The sequence below is a fragment of the Gracilinanus agilis genome, chromosome 2 (assembly GCF_016433145.1).
Source record: "Gracilinanus agilis isolate LMUSP501 chromosome 2, AgileGrace, whole genome shotgun sequence".
Taxonomy (NCBI): domain Eukaryota; kingdom Metazoa; phylum Chordata; class Mammalia; order Didelphimorphia; family Didelphidae; genus Gracilinanus; species Gracilinanus agilis.
Window position 1 is genome coordinate 417,632,728 of NC_058131.1, and position 16,511 is coordinate 417,649,238.

Here is a 16,511-nt window from a genome sequence, read left to right on the forward strand (position 1 = left end):
TGAGGAGTATATTTGACACTTTAGAGAAGCATAAAAATGTAAAATGAAAACTTAAGTGTTTCAATAAGGTTGAATTTAGTATGTTCATACCTGGGAAGGTGATAATCAAAATTACTGAAGATAACTATGATGCTTGAGATACTTATGATACTTGAAGTATGCAAAATGCCTAAAGTACTTAAGATACTTAAAGAACTTTATCACCATTATAGCAATGAAAATGAGTATACACAGGAAGAAGGAAGCAAGGAAGCTATGGGCTGACATTCAAAACAAATCAAGGTACAGGAAAGAGGAACACATGGAGAGAAGAGAAACAGAGAAAAGAAGAGAGTAAACTGTATCCTGAAGAGGCACATAAGAGTCAATACAATAGAGGAAAAGATGGGGGCAGTGGGCTATACTTGAACCTTACTCTCTGTGTTATTGGAAATTTTGGGGTCATTGAACTACATTTCCCATGAGCCCACTGGCTTCCTGTTGTTACACAATGGCATAAACAGAGGGATAAAACTGAGGAGCTGGTGTTTCATTTCCTCTTTGTTACCTATCCACCATGGTGAGAGCTGGGATCAACGGGGCTTTTAAACTGACTAAGCTAGCATGGCACATGGCTTTATTTTCTAATGGCTACTAATAAATCTTTAAAAACCATAATATTTTTCAAGTTATCTCTATGTATTCATTTTATTTTTTACATGATGGCAACAACCTGGAGAAAGAATTCTCAATTTTTCAGATAGCCTAGGTAAAATAAATTTTGCAAAGATACATTTCTCCTGCCATGGATTTTCACCCTTCCTCCACCCCAAGAACTCTGAGAGAACTCCAAACTCTCTCTGGAGCTACTGGTCTGCTTCTGCCATTTTTATTTTTGTTTTGTTTTTGTTTTTTCTGTTTTTCCCATTTTCTCCAGCCACCCAGCTGCTTTCCTTTAAGTAGCTTTTCTAGGAGCTGTTGGCCAAAAGGGAAAAGCCACTTTTCTTGCCGATTCAAGCTGCCTGCTGTTCCTGATGCCCTGGGCTGCTGACCCCCTGCCGATCCCTCCCGAGAACAGGAACTCCAATTGTTGTTGCTGATGCTATCTATCCCAGACAGTGCCTGAAGATCCTGGCTGTTCCCTGGAGCTGCTGCTGCTGCTGCTACTGATTGGAGCCAACCTTTGGAGACTTAGAAAGTATAAATTCTCCTTTTCCTTGAGAACAGTCCTACTAGCTGCTCACTGCTTGCCTTGGAAGCCCAGGTGTGTTTCCTCTTAGCCAATAATTAGCCTTCTAAAGGGCTTTTACATGAGGAGAGCTTCTAACTCTTAATTCCCCACACCCCCATGGGTTTTCAAGCCTGCTGTTTGAAATTAGGGTTCCATGTTCTGCCTGTGGAGAGGGGACGAGATAGCACATGGGCCTTAGCCTTTTACCCCAAAGGGGAAGAGGAAAGAAGGTTACTCTTCCAAACAGGAAATAAAATTGCAAGCATGGCCTGTCCTATCAAAGAGTAGTGCATTACCTATTTCAAACAGCTATATATTTTTTTCTTCCTACCATTCCTGAGTGCACTGGTCTTTGCAATTATCTTGCCAAAGATTCAGGGGAGAGATTCATCCCCCTACAACCCATTGCCATTTTGGCCTGCCCAGACTATTATTCCATGCTATGTTCAGCAAGGAATTCTACTTCACTATGGGAGATCCCAGAGTTCAGATGAAAGGAATTTGAATGGATAGAGAAGGAACTTTAAAAGAGTCTGTAGGTAAAATTAGTAAGCCTTCTCAGACTCCACAGTTTTTCAAAGTCTCTTTATCTTATTGTACTTTGCTAATTTTTTGCTTTATGATTTAATTTTGTTTTCTTTAAGTTCATATATTAAACTGATCAATACATTTCTGTTACACTAAATTATTTTTACCTACTGTGTTTTGGGCTATTAGATAAATTCTGTTATATGATTTTATTTGTACCTCCCCATGCTTGTACTAAGGCAAATATCACTGTAAAAATGCACTCAACTTACACAAACCCTTTCATGAGATCACAAGTGTCCTTAACAGCTTTTATTCTATTTTGACAATTGTGTACAATCTTTTGAGAATTTAATGAGCTAAATATCTCAATTGATTTTATTCTATAAAATAGAATTGTATACAACCTTTAGAGCAGCGGTTCCCAAACTTTTTTGACCTACCACCCCCTTTCCAGAAAAAATATTACTTAGCCCCCTGGAAATTAATTTTTTTTAATTTTAATAGCAATTAATAGGAAAGATAAATGAACCTGTGGCCATCACCGCCTCCCTGGATTGCTGCAGCACCCACCAGGGGGCGGTAGCTCCCACTTTGGGATTCACTGCTTTAGAGAATTTAATGAGTTAAATATCTCAATTGATTTTAAGGAACCTTCAGAAGTGATCTTTAGATATCTAGCATTATTTGCTTGCCTCTGAGTTGTTTGTAACAAGAAATAAGGGTCCACTGGTAGTTGAAGAGATGTGCTAATTTTATTTTATTTCCCCACTTCCACATTTATAAAAATGTAATGGATGAGAAATCTGAGGTGATTTTCACTATTTATTTCTCTACTCCATGTGAAATGGATGGGACATTTTGAAGACAGGTCTGTAAATGTTATAGTCCCATACCAGAGGGAGTGAGATGCCCAAGAGGCTTAGTTACCCTGTAATGGGTTATAATTTCATCTGGGAGGTGTGAAGGTTTTTCCTTATGAAGGATTTTACATATTTGTATTCTTCAGCTTATTCTATTTTCCACCAGAAGGATCTAGACTTCTTAGTGATATTTTAGACCCACAAAAAAATTTTTTTTATCAGCTTTGGGTTTTTTTCCTTAGGGTCTATCCCATTTTGGATGAAAGCAGTAATAGATTTTATTAAAAATATCTTAGCCAGGGTTGAAAGATTTGCTATATCTGTTGAATTTGTAAGTAGTATGCATTTTTTAAATATCACACACCAAGTGGCTATTTAGAAACTCATGTGAATGCTATATGATAGTGGGTTTGTTTGCTATTGCCATTAAATGTGTTATTATAATTTTGGGAAATTTGGGTACTTTCTTTGAATGCGCATTATCTACTATATTATTGTTTTTATAAATCTGCTATTTTTTAAAAATAATTTGCATTCACAGTAGTTCATGGCCAAGTTTTAAAAGAAATTGGATCTCATTTTTAAGTGAGAAATCTTTCGCTGATTCTAAGCCATATATTTTTTATTTTTTAAAACATTCTTTTTATTATTCTTTTCCCTTGTATGTGAAATACAGTATTTGAGTTTTTTGCTCATTTTTGAATTTGAACACATTATCAATATTAATCTTTTTTTAAATTTGCATTAATATAAGTTTAACACACACACACACACACACCGTGTGTGTGTGTGTGTGTGTGTGTGTGTGTGTGTGTNAAATATCACACAACAAGTGGCTATATATAAACTCATGTGAATCCTATATAATAATGGGTTTGTTTGCTATTGTCAATAACTAAGCTATTGTGAATTTTGGGAATTTGGTACTTTATTTGAATGTTCATTATCTACTCTACTACTGTTTTTTTTTTTTATATTATTTTGTAAAAATTATTTGCACTTACACAGTGGTTCATGGCCAAGTTAAAAAGGAAATGGATCTCATTTGGGGGTGAGAAACCTTTATATTCTACCTCTCCTTGGCTGACACAGTATGTCACGGATTATAAGCTATATATTTTTGATTTTTAAAACATTTTTATTATTCTTTTCCCTTGTATGTGCAATACAGTATTGAGTTTCTTTTTTCTCTCATTTTGTACTTGAACACATTATCAATATTAATCTTTTTTGATTTTGCAGTAATATAAGTTTAATATATATTTGTTCCAATATTAATGCATACCCAAAAGTTTTAGACTATGGAAACCTGCCATTTATTGATAAATGTTATGGGACTGTGATTAATGCTTGTGTCTCATTCCAGGAGAAAGGAATAAAAGAGCCACACTATACAATGCAAAGAAGCACAAGGTCAAAGAGACCAACCAATCCCAATGGGATTGATGAGAATCTGCATAGTGCCTAGGAGCACAAGTTCAAAAAAGGACCAAAGCAATCCAGGTAGGATTGATGAATTGCTATGCCAATACTAGTTTTTGGGATTTGATATCATAGATGTTCTGACATATGTTAGAGACCAGCTTTCCCTGAGCCACATTCTAGTCAAGTACCAAAGGTTGGCTGTCATCCCTGGCTCCCCCTATCTCTGAGAGTGAAGACAAATCAGACCAGGGAATGACGCTTCCCTTTTACACAAAAATCTAGTCCTTTTTTCTCTCTTAGAGTATGGCAACTTCCTGTAGTCTTGGCTGCCAGTGGGTAAGCGCAATTTTATTGCATTTTGTCCTACAGACTTGTGGGATAGAAATCACTTTAATTGGACCTTTATTCAAGTTATAAGTTTATTTTTCCTTTACTTAACATTTTTGTCCATAAGACTTTGACATTTCATATTTCATCCACAAGTTTATTTTTCTTTTTTCATTTTGGATTTTTGATGTTTTTTAATTTCTTTTGATAATTGATTCATACACCCCCACAACTCAGCCATGTATCCTTAGCTGATCTGGGTGTTTGTCATTATCCTCTTCAGGGGGGAATGGGTCATTATTCTCCTCAGGAGGGTATGAATGTATTATAATTTATAATGTAAAGTTTAAATTCTTTTGAGAATAACTTCAGGATAATAAACTCGCTACCTTCCCAAATCCAGAAAGTGAACTGTCTGGAGAAGGCACCATGAAGATGTCTTCAGAGACCCTATACTGCATCAAGATCCACAGTGAACTTTGGGGTACAGTTGATTGAATTGTGGAGGATTGAATGCATTTGTTTTGAATGTACATTCTTATGTGGAAGGGGACTGCCCCCTAACTAGCTTTTTGTCAATGCGCCTAGCAATCATTGGATCATTGGTTTTGTCCTTTTTCTTTTTATCTCCAAATTACAGTAATTTAAAAGTTGGTTATGTTATTAGATCTATCAGAGAGACCAGATTTCCTCAGATCTCAGTGGGGGATGTGTTATTGGAAATTTTGGGGTCCTTGAACTACATTTCCCATTTCCTATCATTACACAATGAAATAGACAAAATGATAAAACTGAGAGACTGGTGTTTTACTTCCTCTTTGCTACCTATCCACCATGGTGAGAGCTGGGATCAGTGGGGCTTTTAAACTGACTAAGATAGCACGGCATGTGGCTTTATTTTCTAGTGGCTACTAATAAATCTTAAAAAAAAACATAATAATTTTAAAGTTATCATTTATATATTCATTTTATTTTTTACACACTCATAGAAATTAGCTCAAAGTAGTACTAACATCTACAATCAGTCAGCTATAGAAACTTACCTTAACCTATAGGGAAGTAGAAGGGTAGGGGCAATAAAGGAAGTGGGGGATAGACAAAAAAAGAGGGCAAAGCAGGGGAGGTGGTGGTAGAAAACAAAAGATCTGTGAAAAGGGAAAAGCTGAAATAAAAGAGAGATAAAAGTAAGAAAGGGAAAATAAGATGGAGGGAAACAGACTATTAGTGATCACAACTGTGAATGTGCTTGGGATGAACTCACTCATAAAATGAAAAAGGATAACAGAATGGATTAAAAACCAAAACTGCACAATATCCCACCTACAAGAAATACATTTAAAGCAGAGAGACAAACAGAGTAAAAGTAAGGGGCTGCAGTTGTAATATTTGGATAATTTAGATATTATATTGATATATATTTAAGGTGTGGCCACCAGGAATCAATAATTCATTTTGATTCCATAATTAAAATAGAACCAAGTCAGGATCAGGTTTAAGATAGCTTATTTACAATAAGGAAGGTAGAAGGTAGGGAAATAGAGAGGGGTGGGGCTAGCCCAGGCCTCCCTGAGGCCCAGGTGGTGAGAGGATTGAAAGGCTAATTAAACTAGGCTCAAGCTGCAAGGCCTTAGCAATTAGAGAGGCAAGAAGCCTACTTAAGGTAGAGAGTCTGGAAATACCAAGGTAGGCCAAGGAAGTCAGCCTAACTTACCCACATGACAATTCAGAGTGGAAACTGGCTGAGGTCTCAACCGAGATCCTTCAGCACCAAGTTCAAAGCCTGAACTCCTCCAACAGGAAGTTACCAACATACATGAAGAGATAGTGTCTTTCGTCACTTCCTGTGGGTCCACCTCTAATTCAAGTTGACAAATGGCAGCCTCTATACTGATTTGGACTGCCCAAAGGGCAGTCCCTTGTTCTTGATTTGTTACTTATTGTCACCTGTGGGTAAATCATGTTTCCTCCCCACTAAGGGAGGTGGGAATGACATTATCTCTGGTGGCTAGAGTTTTAACTATGAATGGGCTTGAGCTAATTCTATTTACACTGAGTAGAATCAATTCTACCTTAGCTAAAGTTAAAAAAAAACAAACCACAAGATTAGCAATCATGATCTCAGACAAAGCAAAAAGCAAAAATTGATGTAATTAAAAGAGATAATGAAGGAAATTTTATCTTGATAAAAGGTATGATATGCAATGAAACTAAATCAATACTAAATGTATATGCATCAAATGGCATAGCATGTATATTCCAAAAAGAGAAGTTACATGAATTACACGAAGAAATAGATAATGGGAACCTCAACCTTCTCCTCTCAGAGGCAGATAAATCCAGCCAAAAAGATCAAGAAAGAGGTTAAGGAGGTAAATAGAATTTTAGAAAATCTAGATATAATAGAACTGTAGGGAGACTTGAATGGGAATAGAAAGGAATACACCTTTTTCTCAGCAGAACATGGCACCTTCACAAAAATTGACCATAAAATAGGACATAAAAACCTCACAATCAAATGTAGAAAAGCAGAAATACTAAATGTATTCTTTTTAGACCATTATGCTATAAAAATTATATTCAACAAAGTATAGCAGAAAGACTATAACTTAATTGGAAACTAAATGATCTCATCCTAAAGAATGAATGAGGAAAAGAACAAGTCATAGATACAATTAACAATTTCATTTTAAAAACTCACAATGAGGAGATTACATATAAAAATGTATGAGATACAGTTAAAACTGTACTTATGGAGAAATTTATATCTCTAAATGTCTGCATCAATAAAATAGTAAAAGAGCAGATCAATGTATTGGTCATTCAACTAAAAAAATGAGAAAAGAACAAATTAAAAGTCTCCAATTAAACACCAAACTGGAAATCCTGAAAACTGAGGGAAATAAAAATAAAATTGGCACCAAGAAATCATTGAGTTAATAAATAAGGCAAAGAGTTGGTTTTACTGGAAAATAAATAAAAGTTAACAATTGTTTAACTGACTAAAAAAAGAAAGAAGAAAAGCAAATTACCAGTATCAAAAATTAAAAGGGGAAATCACAACTAAAGAAGAAATTAAAGTAATAATTGGGAGTTATTTTCCCCAATTATATGCCAATAAAGCTAACAATCTAAGTGAAATTGTTGAATATTTACAAAAATAAAAACTACCCAGACTAACAAAATAAGAAATAGAATACTTAAGTAATCCCATCACAGAAAAAGAAATTGAACAAATAATCAATGAACTCCTTAAGAAAAAGTCCCCAGGGCCAGATGAATTCAGAGGTGAATTTTATCAAACAGGCAAAGAACTAGCTCCAATACTAAATAAACTATTTGGAAAAATAGGGGAAGAAGAAATCCTTCTAAACTCTTTTTATGATATAAATATGGTATTGATACCTTCCAGGGGGAGTTAAAATAGAGAAAGAAACCTATAGACCAATCTCTTTAATGAACATTGATGCAATTTTTAACAATAAAATCCTAGCAAGGAGATTATTCTGACATATCTCAGGTTTTGTTTGGTTTTGTTTTGTCTTACTATTAACAGAAGAATAGTTCAATATTTGGAAAACTATAAGTATAACTAACCATACAAATAACAAAACCAACAGAAATCATGTGATTATCTCAACTGATGCAGAAAAAGCCTTTGAGAAAATACAATACCTATTCCTTAAAGTGAAAAGGGGCATCTAATTAAAAACCATCAGTAAGCATTTTCTTTAATTACAATAAACTAAAACCCTTCCTAATAAAATCAGGAATGGCTCAAGGATTCCTATTATCACAACAAATATTTAATATACTAGAAACACTAGCTGTAGTAATAAGAGCATAAAAAGAAATTGAAGGAATTAAAAAAAGTAATGAGAAAACAAAACTATCACCCTTTGTAGATGATATGATGATTTAAACAGTCAACCCCCAGAGAATCAACCAAAAAACTAATAGAAAAAATTAACAATTTTTTTTAAACCCTTACTTTCTATCTTGGAGTAAATACTATATTGGCTCCAAGGCAGAAGAGTGATATGGTTAGGTAATAGGGGTCAAGTGACTTGCCCAGGGTCACACAGCTAGGAAGTGTCTGAGGTCAGATTTGAACCTAGGACCTCCTGTTCCTAGGCCTGGTTCTCAATCCACTGAGCTACCCAACTGCCCCCAAATTAACAATTTTAGCAAAGTTGTAGGATACAAAATAAATCTACATAAATCATTAGCATTTCTATTTATCACCAGTCAATTTCAACAGCAAGAGACAGAAAAGAAAATTCCTTTCAAAATAGCTAAAGACAACAAAAAATGCCTAGGAATCTATTTATAAAACATACACACAAATACAGCAGCTATATGAACCCAATTACAAAACACTTTAAACAAATAAAGTCAAATCAAGTAACTGGAAAAATACTAATAGCTCATGTATAGGCTGACCCAATATAATAAAAATGACAATCCTACCTAAATTAATTTCTATTCAGTGCCATATGAATCAAACTACTCAAAATTATTTCCTAAAACTAAAATAGCAATAATAATAATAACAGAATTCATATGGAAGAACAAAAGATTGTGAATATTAAGGTAATTAATAGGGGGGAAAATGAAGGAAGGAAGCATAGCCTTACCATATCTCAAACTATAATATAAGGTGGTAATCATCAAAAAATCTGGGACTGACTAAGAAATAGAATAGTGGATCAAAGGAATAAGTTAGGTAACCAACATATAGTAGCTAATGGCCATAGTAACCTACTGTTCACCAAGCTTTTGGGGAAAGAACTAATTTGCCAAAAACTGTTAGGAAAACTAGAAAACTTGATGGCAGAAACTAGACATAGATCAATATCTCACACCATATATCAAGTTAAAGTCAAAATGGATACTTGATTTAGAAATAAAGGGGGATACTAAAAATAAATTAGAGGAAAGTTCACCATCAGATTGATGAATAAGGGAAGAATTTATAACCAAGAAAGACATAAAAAACTTTATGAAAAGTGAAATGGATAATTTTTGGTTACATTAAATTATTAAATCACTTCTGTACAAAGAAAATCAATTTTTCTTTTTTTCCCCAGCAAGGATCTCTGACAAAGGTCTCATTTCTCAAATATATAGAGAAATGATTCAAATTTATAAAAATATAAAGCATTCCCCAATTGAAAAAAATGGTGAAATGATATTAATAGTTAGTTCTCAGAGGAAGAAATTAAACTTATTTATATTCATCTGAGGAAATGTTTCTAATCACTATTAGAGAAATACAAATTTAAATAACTCTGATATACCATCTCACATCTATCAGATTGGCTAAAATGACCAAAAAGGAAAATAATGTGTTGGAGGGGATGTGGTAAATGGGAATCCTTATGAAAGCACTCTTAGTGGAACTGTGGAGATCAATCTAGAATCATGCCCAAAGGACCACAAAACTATGCATACCCTTCTCCTGGGTCTGAATTCCAAAGACATCAGAGAAAAGGGGAAAGGACCTATTTGTGCAAAAATATTTTTAGCAGCTCTTTTAGTAGTGACAAAGATTTGGAAACTGAAAAAGTGTCCATTCATTAGGGAATGACTGAACAATATATGGTATATGGTTATAATGGAAAACTAGTATGTCATCAGAAATAAAGAACAGGATGAGTTAAAAAAAAAAAAAAGAAAGACTTGCATGAACTTATGCAAATTGAAGTAAGCAGAACCAGAGAACAGTATATACAATAACAAATATTTTGTAATGATCAACTGTGAAGGACTAAATTATTATCAAAAAAACAAAGTTCCAAGAAAATCCCAAGGGGCTCAGGATAAAAAACAACAACTATCCACAGCCAAAGAAGAAACTGTTGAAATCTGATTGAGGATCCTTCATGAGTTTTTTTATTGTATATGTGATATGAGTGAGTCTCCAGTCACGACATTGGAAATATGGGAATATGTATTGCATGAAAGCCCTCATATAGCCTAAATGAGACAGCTGCTGACTTCAATAAGCTTACATTCTACTAGAAGGATATAACTTGTTCACAGATAAATAAAGACATACAAACTAAATACAGAGTGATATGGGGTGAGGGATACTGACAGCTGAAAGATTCAGGAAAATCTCCCAAAAGGAGATAGTACTTGACTTAAGACATGAAACAGAACAAACAATTCTAGTAGATGGAGGTAAGGGGAGAAAAGCATACTAGACTTTAAGGACAGTCTGTTAGAAGGCATAGAGATGGAAGATGGAACATCACGACAGAAAAAATGTTGAGTCAGGACTAATACAACTTCTATTCAGGCAATGTTTTACATAATATTTTGGCTCTTTAATTCCATATTCATTATTATGTTTATAAGAATATGGTTTTGTTGCTTAGAATTTTGTAACTATAAGTGCCATCCTTTCTCACCCTGAAAGACACCTGAAAGATATAATATTCATATAACTGAATATTACTTGTTATAGAACATACAGAGTGTTCCTAAAATTCTTACTGCAGTTTTAAGCAACTAAAGTTTAAAACTACACTAAGAATTCTGAAATGATTTGTATATGTCTCTGCATATATGCATAAGTAAGGGCTTTATATCTTTGTTAAGATCTTTCTGTGTAGGAAGTTTATTCCCTCTCCCCAAAAGAGACTGAGTTAGCATTTTACATGTGGAATTTCAAGGGTAAAAACTTTAAAAGTTCTTTAAAAAACAACTCAAGCCTGTTTTCCATGACATTTTCTAGATGACTGCCATGTACCCTGAAGGAGTAATTTCTCTTGCTTTTTTGCTTTTACCTCTAAAACCCATTTGGAATGTTTCTCATCTTTCCAAAGAAGGAAACTAATATTTATATAGCTCCTACTATGTGCCAGGCCCTGTGCTAAATGTTTTATACGTATTATCTCATTTAATGTCACAACCTTGGGAGGTGACTGTAAAGACTTCAACAAATCTCTTTTGGATGCCTAAATTTATGGGTTTCCTTTTTTACTCCCTAGAGTGGGCACCTAGGTTACCACATAATTAGTTACTTATTTGGAGAATTATTTACCTTGAAATAAAAAGAAAAATTGAAATCAGTAAGAGAACCTGATCAAGTCTCTTCATTTTCAAATTCCGCAAACTGAGGGAACTCTTCAATTGCTATAATAAGTGGCTCTAATTTAGAATGGCAAGAAGAATAGTTTGGCTGGAAGATACAGCTTGTAATGAGAAGTAATGTGTACTTAGGCAGGACAGAGAGGCTGGAGCCATATTGTGAAAGTCTTTAAATGCCAAAGAGAATTGATATTTTATTCTCAAGGCAAAAGAGAAATTCTGAAGCTCCTGGAGAAGAGAAGTTACAGCCTGTGCCATAAGAATACAAGTTGGGAAGGTATACTGCATATAATTTGTTCAGAGAAAAGCTTTTCAATCCAGGGTTACATGAGGATTTTAGAATTTGGACCAAAAGGAAACACGAAAGTTATGTGGCCCAAGATCAGAAACCCAAGACTTGGTTACATTGTTTTCAAAGACAGGGGAAGTCTTGGCCTCAAAGTCAAGAAGACCTAAGTTCATATCCTGTCTCTGGCATACCCTGGCCAGGCAAGCCTCTTACCCTCTGTTTATCTCAGTTTTCTCAAATGTAAAATGGGAAGTAATAAGAGTATCTACCTTGTAGGGTTGTTGTAAAGATCAAATGAGATGTTTTCAAAAGGCTTAGCACACAGTGGGCAGGCTTCCGGGTTAAGATGGAAGCAGAGTAAAAAGCAGCTGCTTGACCTCTCCTAACTCACACATACAGGACTCCTCAAGAAGACATAAAAACAAATCCAGATGAACAAAGAGACCCCACAATAGGGCACAGCATTGAAGGTACGTGGAATCGGGCCATTTCCATGCTATAAAGGGGTGAAACAGCTCTCACTAAAATGCGAGCTAACCAACCCCAGTCACCCCCACACCACCTACAGTGCCAAAGCCAGCGCAAAAGAGTTAGAGCAAGTTTGGGGCATCCATTAAGTCCTTGGCAGCTACCTGGGGTCACCAGGACCTGCTCCTGAAAGCAGCAAGAATTAAGACCCCAAGAGGCTAAAGAGTTTGAATGCAGACCCTGAACAGAGGCTTGGACGCAGATCCTGAGCGCAGGCTCAGACCTTGGGTAGGGACCCAGTGCAGAGGGGTGCATGACTGTGGAAGCAGTGCCCTGAGACTGTTAAAGGAGCTTCAGGCAGAAGAACAAGCAAGGGGACCACCAGGAGGCTTGACCCTGAGAACAACTAGACCTGAGACCTCAGGAGCCTAAAGAGCTCAGACAGACCCTCAGTGTGAGGATAAAGCTGAGAGGCTGCTGGGCTATAAATGGCAAACCAGACTCAGGAACCCCAGAAGAGAAAGATCAAGAAGAAACCTTTAACAATGGACAACTTTTACACAGAAAAAATCCAGACAACAGAGCAAACATCAGAGGAGAACAAACAAGTAACCATATCCAAACCTTCCCAAAAAAATGAAAACTGGTCACAAGGCCTTGAAGAGTTCAAATCTGAGATTAAGAGAAAGATGGAAGAGATCAGGCAAGAAAATAACAGTATAAAAAGCAGAATTTTGCAACTGGAAAGTGAGGAAAGTAAATTGAAGACCAGAAATGACCAGATTGAAAAGGAAAACCAGTATTTAAAGGCTAGAATTGGACAATTCAAAAACGATTCCCCCAAATCAAAAGAATTGATAAGCAAATTGGAGACTGAAATCAAACAGCTGGAAAACAGAATAGACCAAATCAAAAAGGAAAATGATAAGGTTATAGCAAAAAACCAATCTCTAAAGACAAAAATTGGGCAAGTAGAAGCCAATGATCTCTCAAGACAACAAGAACAAATAAAACAAAGTCAAAAGACTGATAAAATAGAAGGAAACATGAAAAATCTCAATGAGAAATTGACAGATCAAGAAAACAGGTTTAGAAGAGACAATTTGAGAATCAATGGTCTTCCTCAAAAAGCATAAATTAATAGAAATTGGGACTCCATACTAAAAGAAATTATTCAGCAAAACTGCCCTGAAGTTCTACAACAAGAGGGCAATATAGACATTGAAAGGATCCATAGATCACCCTCTACACTGGACCCTGAAAAGACAACTGCCAGGAATATAATAGCCAAAATCAAGAGTTTCCAAGTAAAAGAAAAACTCTTACAAGAAGCCAGAGACAATTCAGATATCAAGGAGCACCAATCAGGATCACACGGCATCTGGCAACCTCCACCCTAAAAGACCGCAAGGCTTGGAATATGATATTCAGAAAGGCAAGAGAGCTGGGCCTTCAGCCACAAATCAACTGCCCAGCAAAACTAACCATATACTTTCGGGGGAAAGTTTGGGCATTCAAGATAGAAGATTTCCAAGTATTTGCAAAGGAAAGACCAGGACTAAATGAAAAGTTCAATATCCAACCACAAAAATTAAGAGAAACATGAAAAGGTAAATAAGAAAGAGAAGAGAAAGTAAGAAAACTCATATTTTTTTTTAATTTGCCTCTTTAAGGACTTCAATAAGATCTAATTATTTGTATTCCTATGTGGAGAAATGCTATGTATAATTATCTGTAGTGAATTCTATTCACTATTATAGTATAATAGTGATTAGAAGAATTATCCATAGGGAGAGATTGGAATACTAAATGGTCTAAGATGATAAGGGGGTGGGTGGGAAAGAGGGAGGTGAATAGTAGAGGACACCAAGAGAAACTTGAATGAATGAGAAAAATAGTATATTCTATTACACAAAAAGAGGGCATGGGAAGGGGAAAGGATGAATACTATTATAAAAAGGAGAGGAAGAGAGCATTAAGAGGTAATATTTAAACCTTACTCTCTGTGTAATTAACCATGAGAGGGAAGAGTAGCTATATCCATTGGGATATAAAACTCTACCTAACCCTACTGAGAAAATCAGAAGGGATAAACCAAGGGGAGCAGGGGAATGGGGAGGTCAAAAAAGGGAGGGGAGAGAATGAATACATTAGGCCTTAAAAATAAAAAGAGGGGAATAATAAGGGAGGGGGTAGAAAGGGAAGTAAATCAAGGGAGGGGACAAGGGTTACTGGCTTAAAGCAAACCACTGGTTTAAAAGAAAATAGTGTAAGAAGGAGTAGAACTAGGAGAGAATATCAAAATTTTGGCAAATACAAAACTGATAATTATAACTCTGAATGTGAATGGGATGAACTCGCCCATAAAACGGAAGCAAATAACAGAGTGGATTAGAAACCAAAATCCTACCATATGTTGTCTACAAGAAACACATATGAGCCTGGTAGACATCCATGAGTTTAAGGTAAAGGGCTTGAGCAAAATCTTTTGGGCTTCAAATGAGAAAAAGAAGGCAGGAGCAGTGATCATGATTTCTGACAAAGCCAAAGTAAAAATAGATATGATTTAAAAAGACAGGGAAGGTCATTATATCCTAATTAAAGGCAGTATAGACAATGAGGAAATAACACTGCTCAATATGTATGCACCAAGTGGCATAGCATCCAAATTCGTAAAGGAGAAACTGGCAGAGCTCAAGAAGGAAATAGATAGTAAAACCATACTAGTGGGAGATCTAAATATTCCTCTTTCCCATCTAGATTAATCAAACCAAAAAATAAATAAGAAAGAGGTAAGAGACGTGAATGAAGCCCTAGAAAAATTAGATTTAATTGATATGTGGAGAAAAATAAATAGGGACAAAAAGGAATACACCTTTTTCAGCTAACATGGTACATTCACAAAGATTGACCATGTAATAGGACATAGAAACATTGCAAACAAATGCAAAAGAGCAGAAATAACAAATGTAACCTTCTCAGATCATAATGCAATAAAAATAATAATTAGTAAGGGCACCTGGACAGGCAAATCAAAAACTAATTGGAAATTAAATAATATGATTCTCCAAAACCAGCTAGTAAAAGAAGAAATCCTAAAAACAATCAACAATTTCATTGAAGAGAATGGCAACGATGAGACAGCCTACCAAACTCTGTGGGATGCAGCCAAGGCAGTACTCAGGGGTAAATTTAAATCCTTGAGTGCATATATTAACAAATTAGGGAGGGCAGAGATTAATGATTTGGGCACACAACTTAAAAAATTAGAAAATGAGCAAATTAAAAATCCCAAGATGAAAAGTAAATTAGAAATACTAAAAATCAAGGGAAAAATTAGTAAAATGGAAAGTAAAACAACTATTGAATCAACAAATAAGACTAGAAGCTGGTATTTTGAAAAAACAGATAAAATTGACAAAGTACTGGTCAATCTAATAAAAAAAGGAAAGAAGAAAACAAAATTGACAGTATCAAAGATAAAAAGGGAAACCTCATCTCTAATGAAAGGGAAATTAAGACAATCATTAAAAACTATTTTGCCCAATTATATGGCAATAAATATAGCAATCTAGAAGATATGGATGAATATTTACAAAAATATAAATTGCCTAGATTAACAGCAGAAGAAATAGAATACCTAAATAATCCCATATCAGAAAAAGAAATTGAACAAGCCATCAAAGAACTCCCTAAGAAAAAATCACCAGGGCTTGATGGATTTCCAAGTGAATTCTATCAGATATTCAAAGAGCAACTGATCCTAATACTATACAAATTATTTGATATTATAAACAAAGAAGGAGCCCTACCAAATTCCTTTTATGACACAAATATGGTACTGATTCCAAAGCCAGGTAGATCAAAAACAGAGAAAGAAAACTACAGACCAATCTCCCTAATGAACATAGATGAAAAATCTTAAATAGAATATTAGCAAAGAGACTCCAGCAAGTGATCAAGAGGATCATCCATCATGATCAGGTGGGATTTATACCAGGAATGCAAGGATGGTTCAACATTAAGAAAACCATCCACATAATTGACTATATCAACAATCTAACAAACAAAAATCACATGATTATCTCAATAGATGCTGAAAAAGCCTTTCACAAAATACAGCACCCATTCTTATTGAAAACACAGGAAAATATAGGAATAGAAGAGCCCTTCCTAAAAATAATAAACAGTATATACCTATGCAATGGCAATAAATTAGAAGCCTTCCCAATAAGATCAGGAGTGAAACAAGGATGCCCATTATCACCTCTATTATTTAACATTGTACTAGAAACACTACCAGTAG